Consider the following 23,827-nt stretch of genomic DNA (forward strand, 5'->3'; position numbering starts at 1 on the left):
CATCAACAGTCGTCACAGCAGCTGGATTCACGTGCCACTGTCAGTGTGCTCCAGCTGGCGTGCTGAACGGTCACTTTACTCATGTCACCGCCTAACACACCATCTGGATGTAGACCAGTTGGGGATTGTTGTGGGATGGATTTACGGTGAACTACTTTGGATTATTGAAATGTTTAAAGGTATTAAATGGGTAAAAGAGGGTCGGGAGTGATTTTTACAATTATAGGATTTTTCTTTGTGTGTGTGTGTGTGTGTGTAATCGGGGTGTCTGATTGATGCCTCTCCATTACTAACCCCTGGGCTTCATGTCAGCGGGTATGGTCCGTGTGCCATTCGATCTTTTCCGCTCGCCAACTGACTTGCAATGGTGAGTCTCGGCCGTTTTACGCGGCCATATGCAGCTTGCTGCAATTTTTTCCTCTCCCCAATTCCTGGTGAGTAAAAACTCGCAGATGAACACTGCCTCATTGAGTAACATTATTGCAAGTGAAATGCGATTTTTTTCCCACATTGCACGCGGCGATTTTATACACAGATGTGAGTGTACCTTAATAGAAACACGTCACCACTTATGCATTTTTCACCCATTTCTGATTTTGGCTTACAAATACTGAATGTATGAACATGGCCATATACTGTAGGTCCATTTTTCATTGAAGTCAAGGATCAAAATTACCTAAACAAGTTTATGGGTCTGTGAAAATCACAGACGGTACATGGATGGTATCAGTTTACAATATGTGTGCTGTACGTGAATAACAGGGTAATGTATAGGATAGGCCTGCACAGCATTCGGCTTGCGGAAACATGAATATATTTAAGTACGTGAGCGCCGGGAAAGGTGCAGAGGAGCGCTCATCAGCCCCCGCCTTGCCGTGCAGCAGCGTGATCACACTGTTGACCTGATCACACTGCTGCTGTCAACGCTGTTATGAGTATCACGCATAAGAGGCAAGGACGCAGTGGGGAATGGTCCCCATGGACAAGCCAAAGATTACATGTTCTGTAATACTAAAAAAACTTAGTTCTCGTAATGTATTCATGTAAGTAAATTATTGTGTTGTGAATTTCTTTGCGGCCTCGGGATGGATCCAATATGACACTGGGACCATTGGTCCGAAAAATGTTGTGCACCCCTGGCATAGAAGAAACTTTGAAATTTTTTTTTTCATCTGTGAAAATCACTGAAGGAAAAATGATAGCAAAGACTGATAAATTGATCAAACACTGTTGAAAACTATATCCAAAACACTGATGAGACTTGGTGATTTTTCACGTACGCCTGAATGGTGTAAGGATACAGAACAACTCACTATTAATATGGCTCTTGAGCCACATTCACACTTTCAGTATTTGGTCAGTGTTTTTCCTCAGTATCTGTAAACCAAAACCAGGAGTGGAACAATCAGAGGAAAAGTATAATAGAAACCCGTCATCACTTCTGTATTTATCACCCACTCCTGGTTTTGGCTTACAAATACTGAGGTAAAATACTGACCAAATACTGAGCGTGTGAACATGGCCTTATGGCCCCGTCACACTAAACGATATCCCAGCGATCCCACCAACGATCCGACATAATGGGATCGCTGGGACATCATTAGGCTGATCGCTCGTGAGCTGTCACATACAGCCCCAGCGATCAGGACCAGCGACGCTGGACGCTGGTTTCTAATGTAAACGTTGGGTATCCAGGAGCCGCGGCTCCTGGATACCCGACGTTTACATTAGCAACCAGCGTCCAGCGTCACTGATCGCTGGTCTCTCACTGCCACACGCAGCGATGCGCGCTGGGCAGCGGGAGACCAGCGATCGAAAAACGGCCCAGGCCGTTCGAGCACGATCAATGATAACTGGCAGGGGGGCCGGTCGCTGATCCCCGTCACACACAGCGATCTCACTGGTGAGATCGCTGATGTGTCACAAAATCAGCGATCTCGCTAGCGAGATCGCTTAGTGTTATGGGGCCTTTAGATAGACCTACAATACATATCAGCTACTAATACAGAATGAATATAATCACAAATATTGCCCCAAATATTGAATCCCTTAAATGGGTAATACACAACAGAATACTAACAATATTATTGTGGTATCAAGGAAGTACAAGAAATTGGTACCACACAATGGTGTATACGTAATAAAAACATCATATTTTATTGAAATATTAAAACACAATGCACAAGAAAAAATGCTGGAAAAATGTTGAGGGACTGCAAGTCCATAGAAAATCTCTAACCCTGTACCCTATTGAAGGCGCTAACCCATATGAGGAAGCTGTGCAAAACGTGCGTCGGGGCAGAGGTACGTCCAGGAGTTTCCATCAGCACATACCGGTATGTTATTACTTACCTTTCTTTAAATTTCTCTTACTTCATATGGGTCAGCGCCTTCAATAGGGCTCACATAGGATTGTTTTGCCAGCTAGGCATTAAGTTTAGGTACACCTTTTGAGGGTACAGGGTTAATCTAAAAATATTGTTGCTTTACTTTCCTTCCCCCATGTGATTTTATTGATTCATATCATTCTGTGATATGTTTAATTAATATATGGTATTTGAATTTACTCTTGGTTTATTATTGCTATAATCCATGGTGCTGTGGTGAGATTTTCTATGGACTTGCAGTCCCTCAACATTTTTCCAGCTTTTTTCTTTTGCACTGTGTTTTAATATTTCAATAAAATATGATGTTTTTATTACGTATACACCACAATAACACAGAATGAACTAGACACAAGCCAGCACTTTTTTGCCTGGTGGTAATGATAGAAAGAACCAAAGGAAGAAACAAACCTCTAAAATATAGCTTTTATTAATAAACTCTAAAAAGCTTCAGTCTATATAAACATATCTATGAGAGAATCAGGTCAAGATCAGGTAAAAAAATCACATCTTAATTACAGATATTTATGATGAAAGATAGGTCAAGGGGAGAGAGCATGATTCTCCGTTTCCCTACCAGCGGAGGTTGTCACCTTATGGGCTCCCCTTTATTTCTTCCAGACCACTTAGTGTGAAAAAGGAACTCATCTATTATGATGGAGATTGACTCACTGACATACCTCCTAAGGGCTCATACTCACTTGCAAGAGACTCGCACTATTCTCGTGCGAGTCTCTTGCATTAAACCCTGGCACTGCCGCCAGCATTCAGACCGGAGCATGCGGCTACATGCATTTCTATGCAGCCGCACACTTCCGTCCCAGTGCCGGCGGCAGCGCCAGGTTTTCATGCGAGAGACATGCACGATAATCGTGCGAGTCTCTCGCAAGTGAGTATGAGCCCTTATGTTTGAACTCTTTGGGGCACACATGCACTCCATCTAATTCATGCTGACATATTTTAGAGTGTTTTTCCTGCCCTAAATTGTTGAGGAGGACACCTGTGGAGGGCACGTGTTCACAAACGAGGAAGGGATGTAAACATGCTGGTCTGGAACGCATTTGCGTTACACGAAGTGGGTGGGATCATTATCCCTTACAAAACAAGCCCTCATGATGTCATGATGGCTGCGTGTTACACAGTGGTAGTACTCATGGGTGGCGCACAACCAGCAAAACCAACGTGGAAGATGCATCTCCTGTAACTGCCACAGAGGTCTGGTGCCGTGCTTATGATGGAGTGCAGTATGCGTTCCACCTCAGCATGTACATAACTTCTCGTTGACCCTGACCAGTGGCGTTGACTTCTATTCTGTGATCGGCGGCAATCTTAAAAAGGGAGTACCACACACAGGGGCCCATACGCATGAAAATAGTCTATTAGACACATGCGTAGAATGTAAGTCCACAAGGACAGGGTCCTCTCTCCTCTGCACCAGTCTGTCATTGTAAATTTGCTTACTGTTAACGATATCTATAACTTTGTATGTAACCCCTTCTCATGTACAGCACCAATGGTGCTATATAAATAAATAAATAATAATAATAATAATGCATTAAAATTGGCAGCTGTCTTTCCCTGATGATCCCCTCACTGTACTAACGAGGGGGGAAACTCATCGGGATGGAGTAGTCTGCTTCAAGATAGTAACATGAATGATTTTTCCTTACATCATGTATGAAGGATTTACTATAATCCTACACGTATCATATGTTTAATCCTGCTTTATATAATTTAAACCTGCCTATAATGATTGTACTATCAGTCTGTGTGAATGGACTTTATTACAACGCCATATATGCCATATTTGCAACCTTGCCTTATTGCATATTTACTATCTGCATGTGATTGCCCACTAAAGAGCGGGTCAAACATTCTTTATTAACCCCTTTATCCCCAAGGGTGGTTTGCATATTAATGACCAGGCCAATTTACACAATTCTGACCACTGTCCCTTTATGAGGTAATAACTCTGGAATGCTTCTATGGATCCCATGTGATTCTGACAATATTTTCTCATAACATAATGTACTTCTTGAAAGTGGTAAAATTTCTTTGATATTTCTTGCATTTATTTGTGAAAAAAACTGAAATTTAGTGAAAATTTTGCAAATTTTTCAACTTTGAATTTTCATGCCCTTAAATCACAGAGATATGTCACATAAAAAATTTAATAAGTAACATTTCTCATGTTTACTTTACATCAGCACAATTTTGGAACCAAAATTTTTTGTTAGGAAGTTATAAGGGTTAAAAGTTAAACAGCGACTTCTCATTTTTACAATAGGTTTTTTTTTTAGGGACCACATCACATTTGAAGTCACTTTGAGGGGTCTATATGACAGAAAAAAACCAAAAGTGACACCATTCTAAAAACTACACCCCTGAAGGTGCTCAAAATCACATTCAAGAAGTTTATCAACCCTTCAGGTGCTTCACAGGAATTTTTGGAATGGTTTAAAAAAAAATGAACAATTAACTTTTTTTCACAAAAAATTTACTTCAGATCCAATTTTTTTTATTTTACCAAAAGTAACAGGAGAAATTGCACCCCAAACGTTGTTGTGTGATTTGTCCTGAGTACACTGGTATCCCATATGTGGGGGTAAACCACTGTTTGGGCGCATGGCAGAGCTCAGAAGGGAAGGAGTGCCGTTTGACTTTTTTCAACGCAAAATTGGCTGGAATTAAGATCGGACGCCATGTCGCGTTTGGAGAGTCCCTGATGTGCGTAAACAATAGAAACCCCCCACAAGTGACACCATTTTGGAAACTAAACCCCTAGCTTATCTAGATTGTGGTGAGCACTTTGAACCCCCAAGTGCTTTACAGAAGTTAACAACGTAGAGACGTAAAAATAAAAAAAATCATATTTTTTCCATAAAAAATGATCTTTTTGCCCCATTTTTTTTATTTTTCCTAGAGTAACAGAAGAAATTGGACCCCAAAAGTTATTGTGCAATTTGTCCTGAGAACTATGTTACTCCTTATGTGGGAGTAAACCACTGTTTGGGCACATGGCAGAGATCAGAACGGAAGGAGCGCCAGATTTTACTGTTATGGTTTGCAGGTGCCATGACCCACTGGGAGAGCCCATGAGATGCCAATGACAAACAGTAGAACCCAACATAAGTGACCCCATTTTACGAATTACACCTCTCAAAGAATTTATCTAGGCGTGCAGTGATCATATTGACACCATGAGTGTGTCACAGAATTTTATACCATTGGGCAGCTATGCGGAGAAACTCGGGAGGAACGGAGCTCTATTTGCTTATTCAAGTCAATGGGTCTGTACACATGTCATTGTGTTTCCACGGACCGTGTGTCCGTGGGCAAAACACGCTGACATGTCCATTTTTTAATGTCAGCACGAGCCACAAAACATCCAGCACACATACATACGCATAATACACATGGATGTCATCCATGTGACACGCATTGATGCCGAGAAAGCAGCATTACAGTAAGCGCTGTTCCCCGGCGCCGGGTGCTGAACACGGCTCTCATCATTCTCCCCTGATTGTGCCGATCGACGGCAGAGCAGGGGAGAATGATGAGAGCCATGTTCAGCACCCGGCGCCGGGGAGCAGTGCTTACTATGAGACTTCTTCCTTTGCGCACATCCTTGAGGTAGTGATGAGGCATACGAATGCCACACGTGTGCCGCAAGTATTACAAACACGGACACTGACATCTCCGGTACTGGAAATATCAGGACGTGTGAAAGAGGCGGTTTTTCTGTTTGGCTGCTGTCACACACTAAAAGAAGCTTTTTATTGCAAAAAATAGTTTTTGCATCACCACATTGTGAGAGCTATAATTTTCCCATATTTTGGCCCACAGAGTCATGTGAGGTCTTGTTTTTTGCGGGACGAGTTGATGTTTCTATTGGTGTCATTTTCGGGCACATGACATTTTTTGATCGGTTTTTATTCTGATTTTTGGGAGGCAGAATGAACAAGAACCAGCTATTCATGAATTTCTTTGGGGGGGTCGTTTATATAGTTCCACGTGTAGTAAAATTGATAAGGCAGTTTTATTCTTTGGGTTAGTACGATGACAGCGATACCTCATGTATATATTTTTTTATGTTTTGGCGCTAAAATACAATAAATACTATTTTATATAAAAAATAATTATTTTTGCATCGCTTTATTCTAAGAGCTATAACTTTTTGATTTTTCTGGTGATGGAGCTGTATGGGGGTTTTTTTTTTGCGGGACAAGATGACATTTTCAGCGGTACCATGTTTATTTATATCTGTCTTTTTGATCGCGTGTTATTCCACTTTTTGTTTGCCGGTATGATGATAAAGCATTGTTTTTGCCTTGTTTTTTTTTTTGCAGTGTTCACTAAAGGGGTTAACTAGTGGGATAGTTTTATAGGTCGGGTAATTACGGAGACAGGGATACTAAATATGTGTACTTTTATTGTTTAGATTTTTTTTATTCAAATATTTATTTAGTGATAGACTAAATATTGATTTTTTTATTATTTTTTAAAAAAAATATTTTAACAATTATTTAATTTTTTTTTTTTACTTCATTCTATGTTTTACACTTAGTCCCACTATGGGTCATGCACTGCACATGACAGGAGGTTTCTCAGCTCTGGAAATCCGGAAGTCGTCATAACGACATCGGGTTACCATGACAGCGATCGAGACCCCGCATCACGCCGTGGGGTCTCTGATCCAAAGGCAGAGTGGCTGTCAGCCCTCTGACTGCTAACAGAATGCTACAATCGCGTTTGATCGCAGTATTCTGGGGGTTAAAGTGCTGGGAGTGGTCTGTGACCGCTCCTGGCACTTAGTGCCGGTTGTCAGCTGTGAGAATCAGCTGACACCCGGCCACAATTGGCCGCACGCCATCCGCGTGCACGGCCGATAGCTATGATGTACTATTCCGTCTATGGTCAGACAGGCCCAGGGCACATGGATGGAATTGTACTTCGGATGGCAGAGAGGGGTTAAATCTACTAAATTTATCACTCTGTTTTTCTCTATGAATAATACTGTTGTATGTGATTCCATTTAGCATATCATATATCTATTCCCTTATGTGAGGGCCCACTTAAGAGAGGGTTACTTAAGAGAGGGTCATGGGTCATTAATTAATGACATGTGAATAAGCCCTAAAAGATGCTATTGTGGAGTTTCTCAATAAAATGATATCATTACACAGCATCAACATGGGTTTATGAGGTATCTGTCCTGTCAAACTAATCTGGTCAGCCTCCGTGAGTAGGTAGGTCTCAGACAGGTTTATAGGTATATAATATAAGTGTTAATCAAAAAACCCTTTAAAACATGAATTTATTCAAGTATTTATTAAAAAACAACACCAAGCCCTGTGCAAAGTGATAATAAACTTTTAGTCAAAAAAGTGTTTGAGTATCAATGTAAGCCACTATACCCACAGATTACAATGATATAAAGATACCATGATATTAGGAAATTGCTATCACCATTAAAGGGATGAACAAGATAATTCGTAATACCACTGTTGCAGATTAGTGGAAATTATCCCAGTTAATATCCCAAATATAAGGCCTATTTTTCCCTGGGATCAGTACTATGCTGTAAGTGCCTAGTAGTGGAGGTTGGCACCCTAATAATACGGGGCTCCATGGTGGCTCACCCTAACTTGCTCTAGATGTCCCTGCTAGACATACAGATGCAGATATATCCCTAGCCTAGACAACATACAGTAGGTACCTGTTCTATACAAGGCATCATGACAAACCAACAAAAAAGTTAAAAACTTATCGTATTAGGATGTCAAAATGTCAGTCTTCCATACCTCGAGGCATTTCCCCAACAGAGTGGATCATCAGGATTGTAAGCAGACAGCTGGGGGCTGGTATTCTCAGACTGGTAAGGGTCCATGGATATTGCCCCCCCAACCTAAAAATAGCAGCCTGCAAGCTGCCCAGAAAAGGCACATCTATTAGATGCGCCAATTCTGGACTTCCCACTTGCCTTGTAGTGGTGGCAAGTGGGGTTCACATTTGTGGGGTTGATGTCACCTTTGTATTGTCAGGTGACATCAGGCCCACAGATTACTAATGGAGAGGTGTCTATAAGACACCTATCTGTCACTAATCCTATAGTTGTATTGTAAATAAAGACACAGCCAGAATAAAATCCTTTATTCGAAATAAAACAAAACACATTTTTATTTAAAAATAATAAACACAGATATACTCATCTAACGCCTAATTCCACTGAAGCCCTCGATCTCCTGTAATAAACCAAAAATAAAAAAACAACAGTATACCATACCTGTCTGTTGTTCTGTCCCACGCAGCAATCCATGTCTGGGGGATAAACAGTTTTCAACCTGGACGGTGAAAAGATGCGACCGTCCAGGCTGAGAATCACTGGTGAATGAGCTGCTGGGAACCTGGCGTCAGTAACCGGCGGTGACATCATAGAGGTTACTTCCGGTCACTGAGGCTCCGTTTCCAGCCGGGCTGAACTGCTGTGACCTCGGTGAGATCTCCGCTAGCACCGTGAGCGTTTTTCTAGTGGAGCTAGCGGGGATTTCGCCGAAGTCACGGCAGTTCAGCCCGATGGGGAACGCAGCCTCAGTGACCGGAGGTAACCTTGAATCTTGGCACCGTCCAGGTTGAAAACAGTTTATCCCCCAGACATGGATTACGGCGTGGGACAGAACAACATTCGGGTATGGTATAGTGTTGTTTTTTTATTTTTGGTTTATTACAGGAGATTGATGGCTTCGGTGGAATTAGGCATTAGGCGAGTATAACTGTGTTTGTATTTTTAAATAAAAATGGAAAACTGTGTTTTCTTTTATTTCTAATAAAATACTTTATTCTGTTTGTGGGTTTATTTACCATGTGACTATAGGATTAGGAACGGATAGGTGTCTTACAGATGCCTCTCCATTACTAAGCCATGGCCTTGATCTCACCCGACAATACAAAGGTGACATCAACCCCAAAAATTTGAACCTCACTTGCCACTGCCACAGGGCAAGTGGGAGGAGCCGGGCAAAGCACCAGAATTGGCGCATCTAATAGATGTGTCTTTTCTGGGCAGCTGCGGGCTACTATTTTTAGGCTGGGGGGAGCAATATCCATGACCCCTTACCAGACTGAGAATAACAGCCCCCAGCTGTCTGCTATAGCAAGGCTAGTTGTCAAAAATGGGAGTATTCCATGCTGTTTTTTTTAAATTATTTATTTAAATAATTTAAAAAAAACAGTGTGAGGACCACTCTATTCTTGATAACCAGCCTTGTTGAAGCTGACAACTGAGGGTTGCAGTCCCCAGCTGTGAGTTTTGGTAGGCCGTTTTTTTTTTTATATTTACAGCGCAGAAGAAGCTGATGAATACTCCAATCAGTCGCTCCTGCTCTCACTGTTATTAGTGGCTGCAGGTGTAGGATGATTGGAGCGGTTGTCCCATCAGCTGACACCAGTGACCAGAGGTAAATTTTATACCTCCGGTCACAGCTGAGCGCTCACACTGTCTTTTGACAGTGTGGGAACTGCAGCTCTCTGACTGGCAGGGATGATTTCACCACTGATCAAAAGCGTTGTTTGCCGCGATGTCGTGCACATGACAGCATGGCAAATACTGGATGTTCGGGCCGCCATTCAAGTGAATGGGGTCCGTGTTCAGATTTGGGTCCTGGTACTGTTCTGGTACCTGAACCTGAACTTTTTGTAACTGTTCGGCCGAACCCGCCGAACCCGAACATCCAGGAGTCTTGAGACCTAGGTAATTTTTCAACCAATTTAACTATGTAACTGAAATCAGGGTCTCTGCCCCTATATTATGCTGCTCTCAAATGATGTAGTAAAACCCTGGTTACAAAGTCTCTAAAATCACATTGACAGCATATGATTAAAAACTTAAATATATGTCAGAAAGTTCTAGGTACTAGGTACAAGAATAAAACTAAAAGTTGTGACATTATAACATAGTTTTCTTAATCATTAAAAGGGATATTCAGCAACATTTCAAAGACATGCCAAATTCAATAAGAGGCACATGCCACTTAGTGCGTGCTGCAATAATACAGTTAATTCACTGAGTCAAGGCGGGCATGCAAAAACGTAGACAAAGGTGGATCGATTCATGGAAGATCAAGTTTCAGTTGAATTTTTTCAAATTTTTTGCTCCATCTGAATTTGAACACATGTAATTTGATTTGTGATATACATATGATAATTGTCAGAAAATATATTTATACACTTACAGAACATGCTAATTTCATCAGGCATGGCCGCTCGGGTTTTCCCATAATTTCCCGCAGCCATCGGTTCACATGGTCTAGCACAGCCAATCAGGGGGTCTACCATAGCCAGTATAAATGAAAGAGGCAAAACGCCACTTTATGATTGTATTATGTAGGGATAGGAGCTCAGAGTACACAGTGTGGGTGTGCGCCCCGGCAGGGCCATTGCAGTCACGGTACTGGTGCACGGCGGTTCCGAGTGCTGGTATAGTCCGGCCAGGGGTACGCCAGTCTTTGTCAGTTGTGGGAGTTTATAATATAAGAATACAAAGGTTTTGTTACGCCAGTTGGAATGTTCATCCTGGTATGGTCGGGCATTGATGAGGGTCCCTGGGAGTTAGGTGGTGATGGACAGTGCCAGATGATTAACCCCTTCCCAACTAGGGCTGTCTCCCAGGGGAGTTGGAGCAGGCATGGTGCAGCAGAGAATAATCAGCATTAAACAGGGTGATGATCAGTTTGTATCTTTTACTGCCAGTCTGGAAACAGTCCCACAAGCTTCCATGCATTAGCGTAGCTACCGGCGGGGCAGAGAGGGCCATTGCCCCGGGCCCGGTGCTCTGAGAGGGCCCAGCCAGAGCTACGCTACTGTAACTGCATCGTCGTGCACGCCGCGCCGATACAGTTACATTCTGCAGCAGAGCAGGGAGAATCAATGTCACTACAATGTCGCCCGGCCACTATGGGTCCCTGAGCAGGCGGGAGGGCCCTGTGACAGCTGTGGGCCCCCCCTGCCTGTCATCGCAGGTTCAGCTGTATCGGCTACATGCTGATATAACTGACCGCATTGATGAGAAAAGGAGCGCTACGCTCCTTCTCCCTTCATCCCCCTTTTAGCGTCTGATGTAGACACTGACAGCGGGCGCGATGACGTCACTACCCGGCGCCCGCTGTCAGGAGATGAGTGGGAGCTTGGAGCAGCGTAGGAACAAGGACAAAGAGAGTTGAGTATTGTATTAATTTTTTTATGGAGGTGCATTATACTTTAAAGTCTGCCTAAGGGGCTGCGCTGCATTATATTAGTCTGCTTAAGGGGCTGTGCTGCGTTATATTAGTCTTCCTAAGGGGCTGCGCTGCATTATATTAGTGTGCCTAACGGGCTGTGCTGCATTATATTACAGTCTACCTAGAGGGGTGCATTATATTACACACTGCCTAGGGAGGGCTTCATTATATTGCAGTCTGCCTAAGGGGGGTGCATTATATTACAGTCTGCCTAAAGGGGTGCATTATATTACAGTCTGCCTATGGAGGGCTTCATTATATTACAGTCTGCTTAAGGGTGGGTGCATTATATTACAGTCTGCCCAAGGGGGATGCATTATATTACAGTCTGCCTATGGGAGGATGCATTATATTGGAGTCTGAGTATGGGGGGCTGCATTATATACTATATTGAGTCTGCCTATAGGGGGTGCATTATACTATATAGAGTTTGTCTCTATGGGGAGTGCATTATACTATAGAGTCTGCCTATGGGGAGTGCATTATACTATATAGAGTCTGTCTATGGAGGGTGCATTATACTATATAGAGTCTGCCTATGCTGGTGTATTATACTATATATAGGCTGCCTATGGGGAGTGCATTAAACTGTATAGAGTCTGTCTATAGGGGGTGCATTATACTATATAGAGTCTGACTATAGGGGGTTCATTATACTATGTAAAGTCTGCCTATGGAGAGTGCATTATACTATATAGAGTCTACCTATGGGGAGTGCATTATACAATATGGAGGCTATCTAGGGGGCCATCATACAGTGTGGAGATTACAGGGAGAGGGTCATCATACAGTGCCATTAAACAGTTTGGGGGCTATTAAGGGGTCAGTACATATACAGTGAGGGGGCATTATACTGTGTATAAGAGGGCATCATAGTGTGTATAGGGGAGCTGTACAGGGGGGAGACTCGGGACATTATTAAATGTAAACTGGGCACTTATTGTTATAGGGGAACTGTGACTGTCAAAGGGGCACACAGGGCACTTGCACCCGGCATTACTATATTATAGGGGGTTGCTTTAGAATTTAGAGGGCACATTGTGCCACACAGCGGGTGCAGTAATAGGGACACATACGGCAGCAGCGGCTCAGAATTGGGGTATCAGCAGTTTGTGCAGGTTGGGGATAGATGGGGACAGTGCTGAAAATGTGAGAAGTCAAATGTGTCTTTGTTGTATACTCTGCAGCCGAGTCCTGGCTGGAAGAAGTTGTCATGTCGCTCTGGGCCAGATGGAAAAGATGAGAAAAGTGAACGATTCTATCGGAAAGAACGTCAGCGGTAAGTCATTATCTGTAACTGTACTGTGATCTATTATATGTTCTGTAGGATTGGTATTTACCACTCACCATATGGCAGTAAGATCCATATTGGTCTTTATATAGAGATTATTTTCAGTAACAGCGCAGTCATCAGCTGAGGTTCTCCTCCACTATTAGGGTGCACCACCGAGTTGTAATCAAGGCTACCTGGTTAGGTGCCCACTCAGAAGTTTCGCCCCCCCTGAACTAAAACGCTAGCTACACCTCTGCTTCCATATAATTCACATACAGGGGGTTGTTCAGACCTGCCTGTTGAGGGTTCAATTTCTCTGCTGTAAGGTTGTGTAGCCTTCCTGTTGGCAATTATACTTCTGGTAAACAATACTTTGGATCCCCAGAGGTCCGAGATGAACAGTTATTAGATCAGTGATGACTTCCAGCAAGCAGGCAACGTGAATCCTCTCAGAACACTTACTTCCTAAAACAGTGTCCTTGATTCCATGCAGTTGCTGAACTCCTGGGCAATAAGCTCTCTTCTGCTAGTTTTATGAAGACTGAGCTGACTCACAGTTTGGCCGGGGTCACACTTGCGAGAAACTCGCATAAGTCTCGCATCTCAATACCCGGCACTGCCGCCGGCACTCGGCAACGGAGCGCTCAGCTGCACAGAAATACATGCAGCTGCGCACTCCAGTCCCAAGTGCCGGCGGCAGTGCCGGGTATTGAGATGCCTTTAGCACAAACTCTGGAAGTCCTGTGTTCTCCAGGGACTGGTACTCTGCCTTATGCAGCTGTCCTTGCAGAGAGCATGCAGCATGTCTCTACATTCAGGACCTCCACCATGCTAGTCCTTCTTCCTACAAAACTACAACTACTCAAACCCCTCATCTGACGGATCGTGCACACTTCCTGGTTCAGGCAAAGGTGTACAATCTGTCAGTAAGGGATCAGGAAAAATGTGTGCAATTATAACAGCAGAGAACTTAGCCCTCACCATTGCTGGCAATACAGATAAAAGTATATCACACATGCAGGCATTTTGTGGTGCTACAGACACGGGTGCCACATAGGGATAGAAAAAAAAGCCTATTGAGATTGTGGTGTACTACATCAGTGTTGGTCTACCAGCAGATTGATTGTGCTTTATACTTGTGGTTTTTCCCAATAACTTGAAAGGTTGAAAAACTGTATAAATGCTGAAAGAATTAACAAGCTGCAGACTTGAAAAACACATTGATGACTCAAATTTGCAAGGAAAAAATGAGACTCACTTGCATGAAAGTTTAGAAATCTTCAACCTTCAAAAATGTGCAGAAAAATGTAGCAGGTACATGGCTGTTTTTCCCTCACATTTAACCCCTTAACCCCCTGGGCTTTTTCAGTTTTACGTTTTTCGCTCCCCTCCTTCCCAGAGCCACAACTTTTTTTATTTTTCCGTCAATATGGCCATGTGAGGGCTTATTTTTTGCAGGATGAGTTGTACTTTTGAACGATACCATTTATTTTACCATGTCATGTACTAGAAATCAGGAAAAAAATTCCAAGTGCAGTTAAATTGCAAAAAAGTGAATTCTCACACTTGCTTTTTGTTTGCCTTTTTTTGCTAGGTTCACTAAATGCTAAAACTGACCTACCATTATGATTTTCCAGGTCATTATGAGTTCATACACACCAAACATTTCTAGGTTCTTTTTTTTCTAAGTGGTGAAAAAAATTCCATACTTTGCTATAAAAAAAAAATTGCGCCATTTTTCGAGACCCGTAGCATCTCCATTTTTCGTGATCTTCGGTTGGGTGAGGGCTTATTTTTTGCATGCCAGGCTGACGTTTTTATTAATACCATTTTGTTGCAGATACAATCTTTTGATCGCCTGTTATTGCATTGTAATGAAATGTCGCGGCGACCAAAAAAAACATAATTTTGACGTTTTGACTTTTCTTTATCACTAAGCTGTCTAGCGATCAGGTTAATCCTTTTTTATCGATAGATTGGGTGATTCTGAACACGGCAATACCAAATACGTGTATGTTTGATCTTATTTTTTTTGTTTTATTTTGAATTGGGGCGAAAGGGGGGTGATTTGAACTTTTACTCGTATATATATATATATATATATATATATATACGAGTAAAAGTTCAAATCACCCCCCTTTCGCCCCAATTCAAAATAAAACAAAAAAAAAAAATATATATATATATATATATATATATATATATTTAAACACATTTTTTTTACTTTTGGTATGTTAAAATAGTCTCCAAAGGAGACTAGAAGCTGCCATGGCCCGATCGGCTCTGCTACATAGAGGCGATGGTCAGATCGCCTCTATGTAGTTGAATTGATGACTTGCTATGAGTGCCGACCACTGGGTGGGGCTCACAGCAATCCGGCACTGACAACCATAGAGGTCTCCAGGAGACCATGGGTTGTCATGCCGACACATCGGTGACCCGCGATCATGTCACCGGTGTGCGTATTTCCAGCACTATTGCTTAAATGTCGCTGTCAGCATTTAACAGCAGCATTTAACTAGGTAATAGCCGTGGGTGGATCGTGATTCCACCCACGGCTATTGCGGGCAGATGTGTAATGCAACTGCGGAGCTTTTGCGTGTAGCCTCCACCAGGGGGCGCTGTTACGGGAAAAAGGAAAACACTTACTGTGTAGCACCTCGGTACAGAAGTGCAGGCCGCCAGCAGGAGGCGGCAGAGTAGTCAGACAGGCCAGAGTCAGCAACAAACAGGAAAATGAAGTACCAGAGGTCACAGCAAGCATGAGATCAGAGACGAGCCAAAAGTCAGAGCCAGACAGTAGTGCAGTATCCAACAAGTGAGACAGAAAGAGGAGTCGAGGTACAAGCCAGTGGGTCAAAAGCCGATTGGGGAACGTAGTACCAGAGCCAGAAAAAACAGAGGCGGAGTTCAGAGTTCAAGCCAACTTGGGCCCCAGCTTAGCAGAAGGAACTTTAAGCTTAATATTCTTGGTGGACAACCATACCTTATCCCCAACCCGGAATACTGACCTCACAGATCATCTTTTGTCAGCAAAGAATTTATACCTCCCCTGAGCCTCCCCAATATTCCTCTGAACCTCCTGCCACACCTCCCCCAAACATTGCACAGCTAGATCAGCCCCAGGGCACCCTGAATCCAGTTGGTTAAATCCCCCAAAATGAGGGTGAAACCGATATTTGCAGAAGAAAGGGGAGGTACCTGTGGACTAATTAATGCGATTATTAAAAGCAAATTCAGCCACAGGCAAAGAGGAACATCAATCGTCCTGCTGGGTTGTGATCAAACAAAAAGCAAGATTTGTTCCAAAGACTGATTGGTTCTCTCTGTCTGACTATTACTCTTAAGGGCCTGTCACACTAAGCGATATCTCTAGCAATATCGCTATAACTTGTGACGTTATAGCGATATTTCTAATGATATCGCTGTGTCTGATACTTACGTACGACCCGCTCCCCTGCTGGTCATCGCTGATCGCGCGAGAACGTCCTGGACCGTTTCTCGTTGTCAGCTTCCTGCGGCGCTTCCTGTGGAGAGACGAGCGACGAGCGTGGAGCCGGGCGGGAGGACGCAGGATTGCCTAGTGTGACAGGTAAGTAGCGACCCCGGTCCCCAGCAATGTCGCTGGTGAGATCTGCCTGTGTGGCAGCTCACTAGCGACCACTTAGCGATGCACCAGCGATCCTGACCGCGTCATATCGCTGGTCGGGATCGATGGTGCATCGCTAAGTGTGACAGTACCTTTAGGCTGGAGTCACACTAGATGTATGTCCTCTCCTGAGGTCTTACAGTGGGTATGGAAAGTATTCAGACCCCTTTAAATTTTTCACTCTTTGTTTCATTGCAGCCATTTGGTAAATTGAAAAAAGTTCATTTTTTTCTCATTAATGTATACTCTGCACCACATCTTGACTGAAAAAAACCAAAAATGTAGAAATTTTTGCAAATTTATTAAAAAAGAGAAATAGACATATCACATGGTCATAAGTATTCAAACCCTTTACTCAGTATAGAGTTGAAGCACCCTTTTGAGCTAGTACAGGAATGATCCAGAGATGCTCAATTGGGTTTTGGTCAAGGCTCTGGCTGGGCCAGTCAAGAATGGTCACAGAGTTATTCTGAAGTTACTCCTTTGTTATTTTAGCTGTGTGCTTAGGATCATTGTCTTGTTGGAAGGTGAACCTTCAGCCAAGTCTAAGGTCCAGAACACACTGGAAGAGGTTTTCATCCAGGATATCTCTGTACTTGGCTGCATTCATGTTTCCTTCAATTGCAACCAGATGTCCTGTCCCTGCAGCTGAAAAACTTCCCCATAGCATGATGGTGCCGCAACCATGTTTCACTGTTGGGATTGTATTGGGCAGGTGATGAGCAATGCCTGGTTTTCTCCACACATACCGCTTAGAATTATCACCAAAAAGTTCTATCTTCATCTCATCAGAGCAGAGAAACTTATTTCTAGTAGTCTGGGAATCCTTCATGTGTTTTTTAAGCAAACTCTATGTGGGATTTCATATGTCTGGCACCGAGTGGCTTCAGTCGAGCCACTCTGCCATAAAGGCCCGACTGTTGGAGGGCTGCAGTGATAGTTGACTTTGTGGAACTTTCTCCCATCTCCCTACTGCATTTGTGGCGCTCAGCCACAGTGATCTTGGCGTTCTTCTTTACCTCTCTCACCAAGGTTCTTTTCCCACAATTGCTCAGTTTGGCTGGACAGCCAGGCCTAGGAAGACTTCTGGTGGTCCCAAACTTCCTCCATTTAAGGATTATGGAGGCCACTGTGCTCTTAGGAACCTTGAGTACTGCAGAAATTCTCATTGGCCAGTTCCTTTGACCTCATGATTCTCATTTGGTCATGCAGTGTAAGCTGTGAGGTGTGTGCCTTTACAAATCAAGTCCCATCAGTTTATTTAAACACAGCTGGACTCCAATGAAGAAGCACAGTAGAACATCTCAAGAAGGATGTGACTTAAATATGAGTGTCTGAGCAAAGGGTCTGAATACTTATGACCATGTGATATTTCAGTTTTTCTTTTTTAATAAATTTGCAAAAATTTCTACATTTCTGGTTTTTTTTAGTCAATATGGGGTGCAGAGTGTACATTAGTGAGAAAAAAAATGAACTTTTTTGAATTTACGAAATTCCTGGAATGAAACAAAGAGTGAAAAATTTAAAGGGGTCTGAATACTTTCCGTACCCACTATATATCACAGCAGTACTACTATCAAACGCAGATCACATCTAGGCAGCTTTGCCTCTGGCAAGTGTATGACTAGGGAGGAAGCTGTGGGGTGTACATGTCCCATCACTAATCTCAGTCACAGCAAGATGATACAGCTTTTGACAATGACACCGTCAACTCAGGATTTTGCTCAGTCCAATTCTCCACATCCATAATACTTAATATTGTAAATAGTGGAATTTTCTATCTTTCAATGATACGGTTTTCTTTTCTGCCCCAAGTCCCATAACTTACAGCACACTGTGGGCTACGCCACAATTGATTTTTTGGAAGCTATGGACAGGCAGCTTTTGTTCTAAAAATGTGGTGCCGGAGGAGATTGAGAACACCATTCTAATGCTTAGCTGTGCTGCAGGTTCTGCGAGTTATAGTGGTAGGGACACTGTCAGAAATAGTGGCACTCTGAACCAAAGTAAATTTGGGGAAAAGGGAGAGAATCAGACCGGGGCGGTTCAAGGATTGCTGGCCATTTCCAGCATAGAGACACCTGTCAGGTGAATCAGGGATGACTATGAAGATGATTCTGTGATGGACAAAAACTAGGAACCAGACAGAAATGAATAAGAGGTGAGGTTATTAGAGAAGGAGGCTGCTGGCATCAGTTATACGTAGCACAGACAATGTGCATCTAAAACATTCTCTGGGGCCAAATAAGCTTTTTCTATTCTCTGTTCTGGAGCAGGTGATGCTGTACATGCTGCTGGTGGAAGACGCTGTACATAGCCTGAAAGCTCCAGTCTCAGTGTTGGCAAGTTGTACATGCAGGCTATTCATGTGTAAGGCTGTGTTCACACGTTGCGTTTTTTTCACGTTTTTCCTGCGGATTTACCAAAAAATCTGCTCAAAAAACACCTAAAAGAAGCTTCCCATTCATTTTAATGCATTCTTTACTTTTTGTGCATATTGATGTGTTTTTTACCGCGAAAAAAACACTTTGCGGTAAAAAAACGCAGCATGCTCATTAATTTTGCGGTAAATTCCGCATTTCTGGCTATTTCCTATGTGTCTGGGGACTCTCCAGAAAAAATTGCGGCAAAAACGCGCAAAAAATGCAGATTTTCTGGGAATGAGTCCGGTTTTTATGCAGAAATTTTCTGCATACGTGTGCACATAGCCTAATAGTTTTTTTTCTACGTTTCTGACAGACATTTATTTGGCACTCTTGAGGTGCTGCAATAGGAAAATAAGCCATGGACATCCTGGCTCCTTATAGACTAGGAATTATGGCTTACAGTAGGGAAAAAACTATTTGGTCAGCCCCCAATTGTGCAAATTATCCCACTTAAAAAGATGAGAGAGGCCTGTAATTAACATCATAGGTAGCCCACAACTATCAGATTCAAAATAAGAAAACAAATCCAGAAAATGACCTTTTCTGATTTGGCAAGATTTATTTTGCAAATTATGGTGGAAAATAAGTATTTGGTCATTAACAAAAGTTTATCTCAATATTTTGTTATACAGTACATCCTTTGTTGGCAATGACAGAGGTCAAACATTTTCTGTAAGTCTTCACAAGGTTGGCACACACTGCTGGTGGTATGTTGGCCCATTCCTCCATGCAGATTTCCTCTAGAGTAGTGATGTTTTCGGCCTGTCGCTGGGAAACACAGACTTTAAAATCCCTCCAAAGGTTTTCTATAGGGTTGAGATCTGGAGACTGGCTAGGCCACTCCAGGACCTTAGCATGCTTCTTACAAAGCCACTCTTTCATTGCCCTGGTGGTGTGCTTGGGATTATTATCATGCTGAAAGACCCATCCACGTTTCATCTTCAATGCCCTTGCTGATGGAAGGAGGTTTGCACTCAAAAATTTCATGATACATGGCCCCATTCACTCTTTCATGTACACGGATCAGTCATCCTTGTCCCTTTACAGAGAAACAGCACCAAAGCTTGATGAAGCCACCCCCATGCTACACAGTAGGTATGGTATTCTTTGGATGCACCTCAGCATTCTGTCTCCTTCAAACACGACAAGTTTTCTTTCTACCAAACAGTTCTACTTTGGTTTCATCAGACCATATGACATTCTCCCATTACTCTTCTGGATAATCCAAATGCTCTCTAGCAAACTTCAGATGGGCCCAGACATGTATTGGCTAAAGCAGGAGGACACGTCTGGCACTGCAGGATCTGAGTCCCTGGCGGCGTAGTGTGTTACTGATGGTAGCCTTTGTCACGGTGGTCTTACCTCTATTCTGGTCATTCACTAGGTCCCCCAACCATTCTTGTGATCATTTTGACCCCATGGGGTGAAATCCTGTGTAGAGCCTCAGATCGAGGGAGATTATCAGAGGTCTTGTAGGTCTTCCATTTTCTTATTATTGCTCCCACATTACACCAAGCTGCTTTGCCTATTGCAGATTCAGTTTTCCCAGCCTTTCTGCAGAGCTACAATTTTGTTTCTGGTGACCTTCGACAACTCTTTGGTCTTCACCATAGTGGAGTTTGGAGTGTAACTGTTTGAGGTTGTGGACAGGTGTCTTTTATACTGATAACAAGTTCAAACAGATGACATTACTACAGGTAATGAGTGGAGGACAGAGGAGTCTCTTAAAGAAGAAGTCACAGGTCTGTGAGAACCAGAAATCTTGCATGTTTTTAGATGACCAAATACTTATTTTCCACCATAATTTGAAAAATAAATCTTGCCAAATCAGACAAGGTGTTTTTCTGGATTTGTTTTCTCATTTTGACTCTTATAGTTGTGGTCTACCAATGATGTCAAGTACAGGCCTCTCTCATCTTTTTAAGTGAAAGAACTTGCACAATTGGTGGCAGACTAAATACTTTTTTCCCCGCTGTAAAATGGTCAAAAATGTTTGTGAGTGATCAAGTCCTGGAATTTATTGTCAGATGACCTGACTTTTCAAGAACATTTTGTGGAGTCCACGTTCTGGAGTATACTACATATATATATAAATATATATATATATGTATATATACTAGCTGAAGAGTCTGGCGCTGCCCGGGCATAGTAACTAACTGTGGTTAGTTATAGCAAATTATAATTATCCTCCATCCCATAGTCCCATGCCCATATACCCATCATACATATCCACGATCCCATAGGCCCGTGCCCATATACCCATCATACATATCCTCCATCCCATAGTCCAGTGCCCATATATCCATCACACATCCTCCATCCCATAGTCCCATGCCCATATACCCATCATACATATTCGCCATCCCTTAGTCGAGTGCCCATATACCCATCACACGTCCTCCATCCCATAGTCCCATGCCCATATACCCATCATACATATTCACCATCCCATAGTCGAGTGCCCATATACCCATCACACATCCTCCATCCCATAGTCCCATGCCCATATACCCATCATACATATTCGCCATCCCATAGTCGAGTGCCCATATACCCATCACACGTCCTCCATCCCATAGTCCCATGCCCATATATCCATCATACATATTCGCCATCCCATAGTCGAGTGCCCATATACCCATCACACATCCTTCATCTCACAGTCCCATGCCCATATACCCATCATACATATCCTCCATCCCATAGTCCCGTACCCGTATACCTGTCATACATATCATTCATCCCATAGTCCCGTGCCCATATACCTGTCATACATATCCTCCATCCCATAGTCCAGTGCCCATATACTCATCAAAAAATATTCAGGATTGAGAGTCCTCAGTAGTTGATACCTTTAAATGGCTAACTGAAAAGATGGCAACACATTGCAAGCTTTCGAGACTACTCGGGTCTCTTCATCAGGCAAGACTAATACAAAATCTGAAGTCACATATTTATGCACAATACAGCCTAGAAAAAATGCAATAGATAAGACAAGTGACGTGAAGCAGAACTATCAATATGGGAGAGGGAGAAACATAAATATAAACATTGGACCAGTTCATAGATAAGGAGTCCGGATGTTTTATGGTCCTCTGATTGGGGTCTAGTTCTGTGTTGTGATGCCCCCACAAGGTTTTAAAAGGAAATTCCTTAATTGATGTAAAAAGACATAAATCTATGCGACACATTCATTCCAGCACTGAGAGTGTCAAAGGTCGTCATAAATTTGTACTCCCAAACTCATCTCTCTCTCTGAGACTTGAAGTTACCTTTCAATACCAGTAATTTCATATCCACGTTGCTGTGATCAGGGATACAGAAATGTTTTGCCACAGGTAGATCCATTCTTTTTTCTCTTATTGTGTGACGATGAGCATTCATCCTTGTTCTAAGCTTTTGCCCTGTCTCCCCCACAGGAACCTTTCCTTGCAACCAGAAAAAATGTAAAACCTGTCCATTTATAATGACCACGGACAAGATAAAGATCCCCAACTCACATCAGGACTACAAGATCCCAGGTACTTTCACCTGCATTACATCTAATGTGGTGTACTTAATTATTTGTACTAAATGTCCAACTAGGGGTCTGTATGTGGGGGAGACCAGGCAAAAACTGAGAACAAGGATGAATTCTCATTGCCACACAATAAGAGAAAAAAGAATGGATCTACCTGTGGCAAAACATTTCTGTATCCCTGATCACAGCAACGTGGATATGAAATTACTGGTATTGAAAGGTAACTTCAAGTCTCAGAGAGAGAGAGACGAGTTTGGGAGTACAAATTTATGACGACCTTTGACACTCTCAGTGCTGGAATGAATGTGTCACATGGATTTATGTCTTTTTACATCAATTAAGGAATTTCCTTTTAAAACCTTGTGGGGGCATCACAACACAGAAGTAGACCCCAATCAGAGGACCATAAAACATCCGGACTCCTTATCTATGAACTGGTCCAATGTTTAGATTTATGCTTCTCACTCTCCCATATTGATAGTTCTGCTTCACACCACTTGTCTTATCTATTGCATTTTTTCTAGGCTGTATTGTGCATAAATATGTGACTTCAGATTTTGTATTAGTCTAGCCTGATGAAGAGACCCAAGTAGTCTCGAAAGCTTGCAATGTGTTGCCATCTTTTCAGTTAGCCATTAAAAGGTATCAACTACTGAGGACTCTCAATCCTGAATATTTTTCTATCTACTGGCTAACACGGTACAAAGATATACATCTTTCCTGTATCATATACTCATCACACATCCTCCATCCCATAGTCCCGTGCCCATATACCCATTATTACATCATCATCACCATGGCAACCGTTATGACATAACCGTCACCATTGCAACCTATGATGAATCAGCGTCGCCATGGCAACAATTGTGACATCATAATGAAGGGCGGGGCTTGATGCACACACACTTTTTCCCCATTATGTAGATAGGGGCAAAATTGTTTGGTGAATTGGAACGCGCAGGGTTAAAATTTCACCTCACAACATAGCCTAGGACACTCTCGGGGTCCAGACGTGTGACTGTGCCAAATTTTGTGGTTGTAGTTGCGACGGTGTGGATGCCAATCCCGGACACACATACATACATACATACACACACACACTTGAGCTTTATATAATATATATATATATATATATATATATATATATATATATATATATATATAATATATAAAGCTCAAAGTGTGTATGTATGTATGTGTGTATGTGTGTATGTGTATGTCCGGGATAGGCATCCGCACCGTCGCAGCTACAGCCACACGTCTGGACCCCGAGAGCATCCTAAGCTATGTTGTGAGACGA

The 23,827-nt window shown here is 42.6% G+C and overlaps 1 protein-coding gene across 1 annotated transcript in view; it reads right to left on the bottom strand.

Annotated features, from left to right (window-relative positions):
• ATP13A4 (ATPase 13A4) overlaps window positions 1-23,827 on the bottom strand; it is a 176,116-nt gene that overhangs the window by 132,448 nt on the left and 19,841 nt on the right. The window lies entirely within an intron of this gene.

This window comes from Dendrobates tinctorius, unplaced genomic scaffold, assembly GCF_039654945.1.
Source record: "Dendrobates tinctorius isolate UK_male_01 unplaced genomic scaffold, ASM3965494v1 ptg000060l, whole genome shotgun sequence".
Lineage (NCBI taxonomy): Eukaryota > Metazoa > Chordata > Amphibia > Anura > Dendrobatidae > Dendrobates > Dendrobates tinctorius.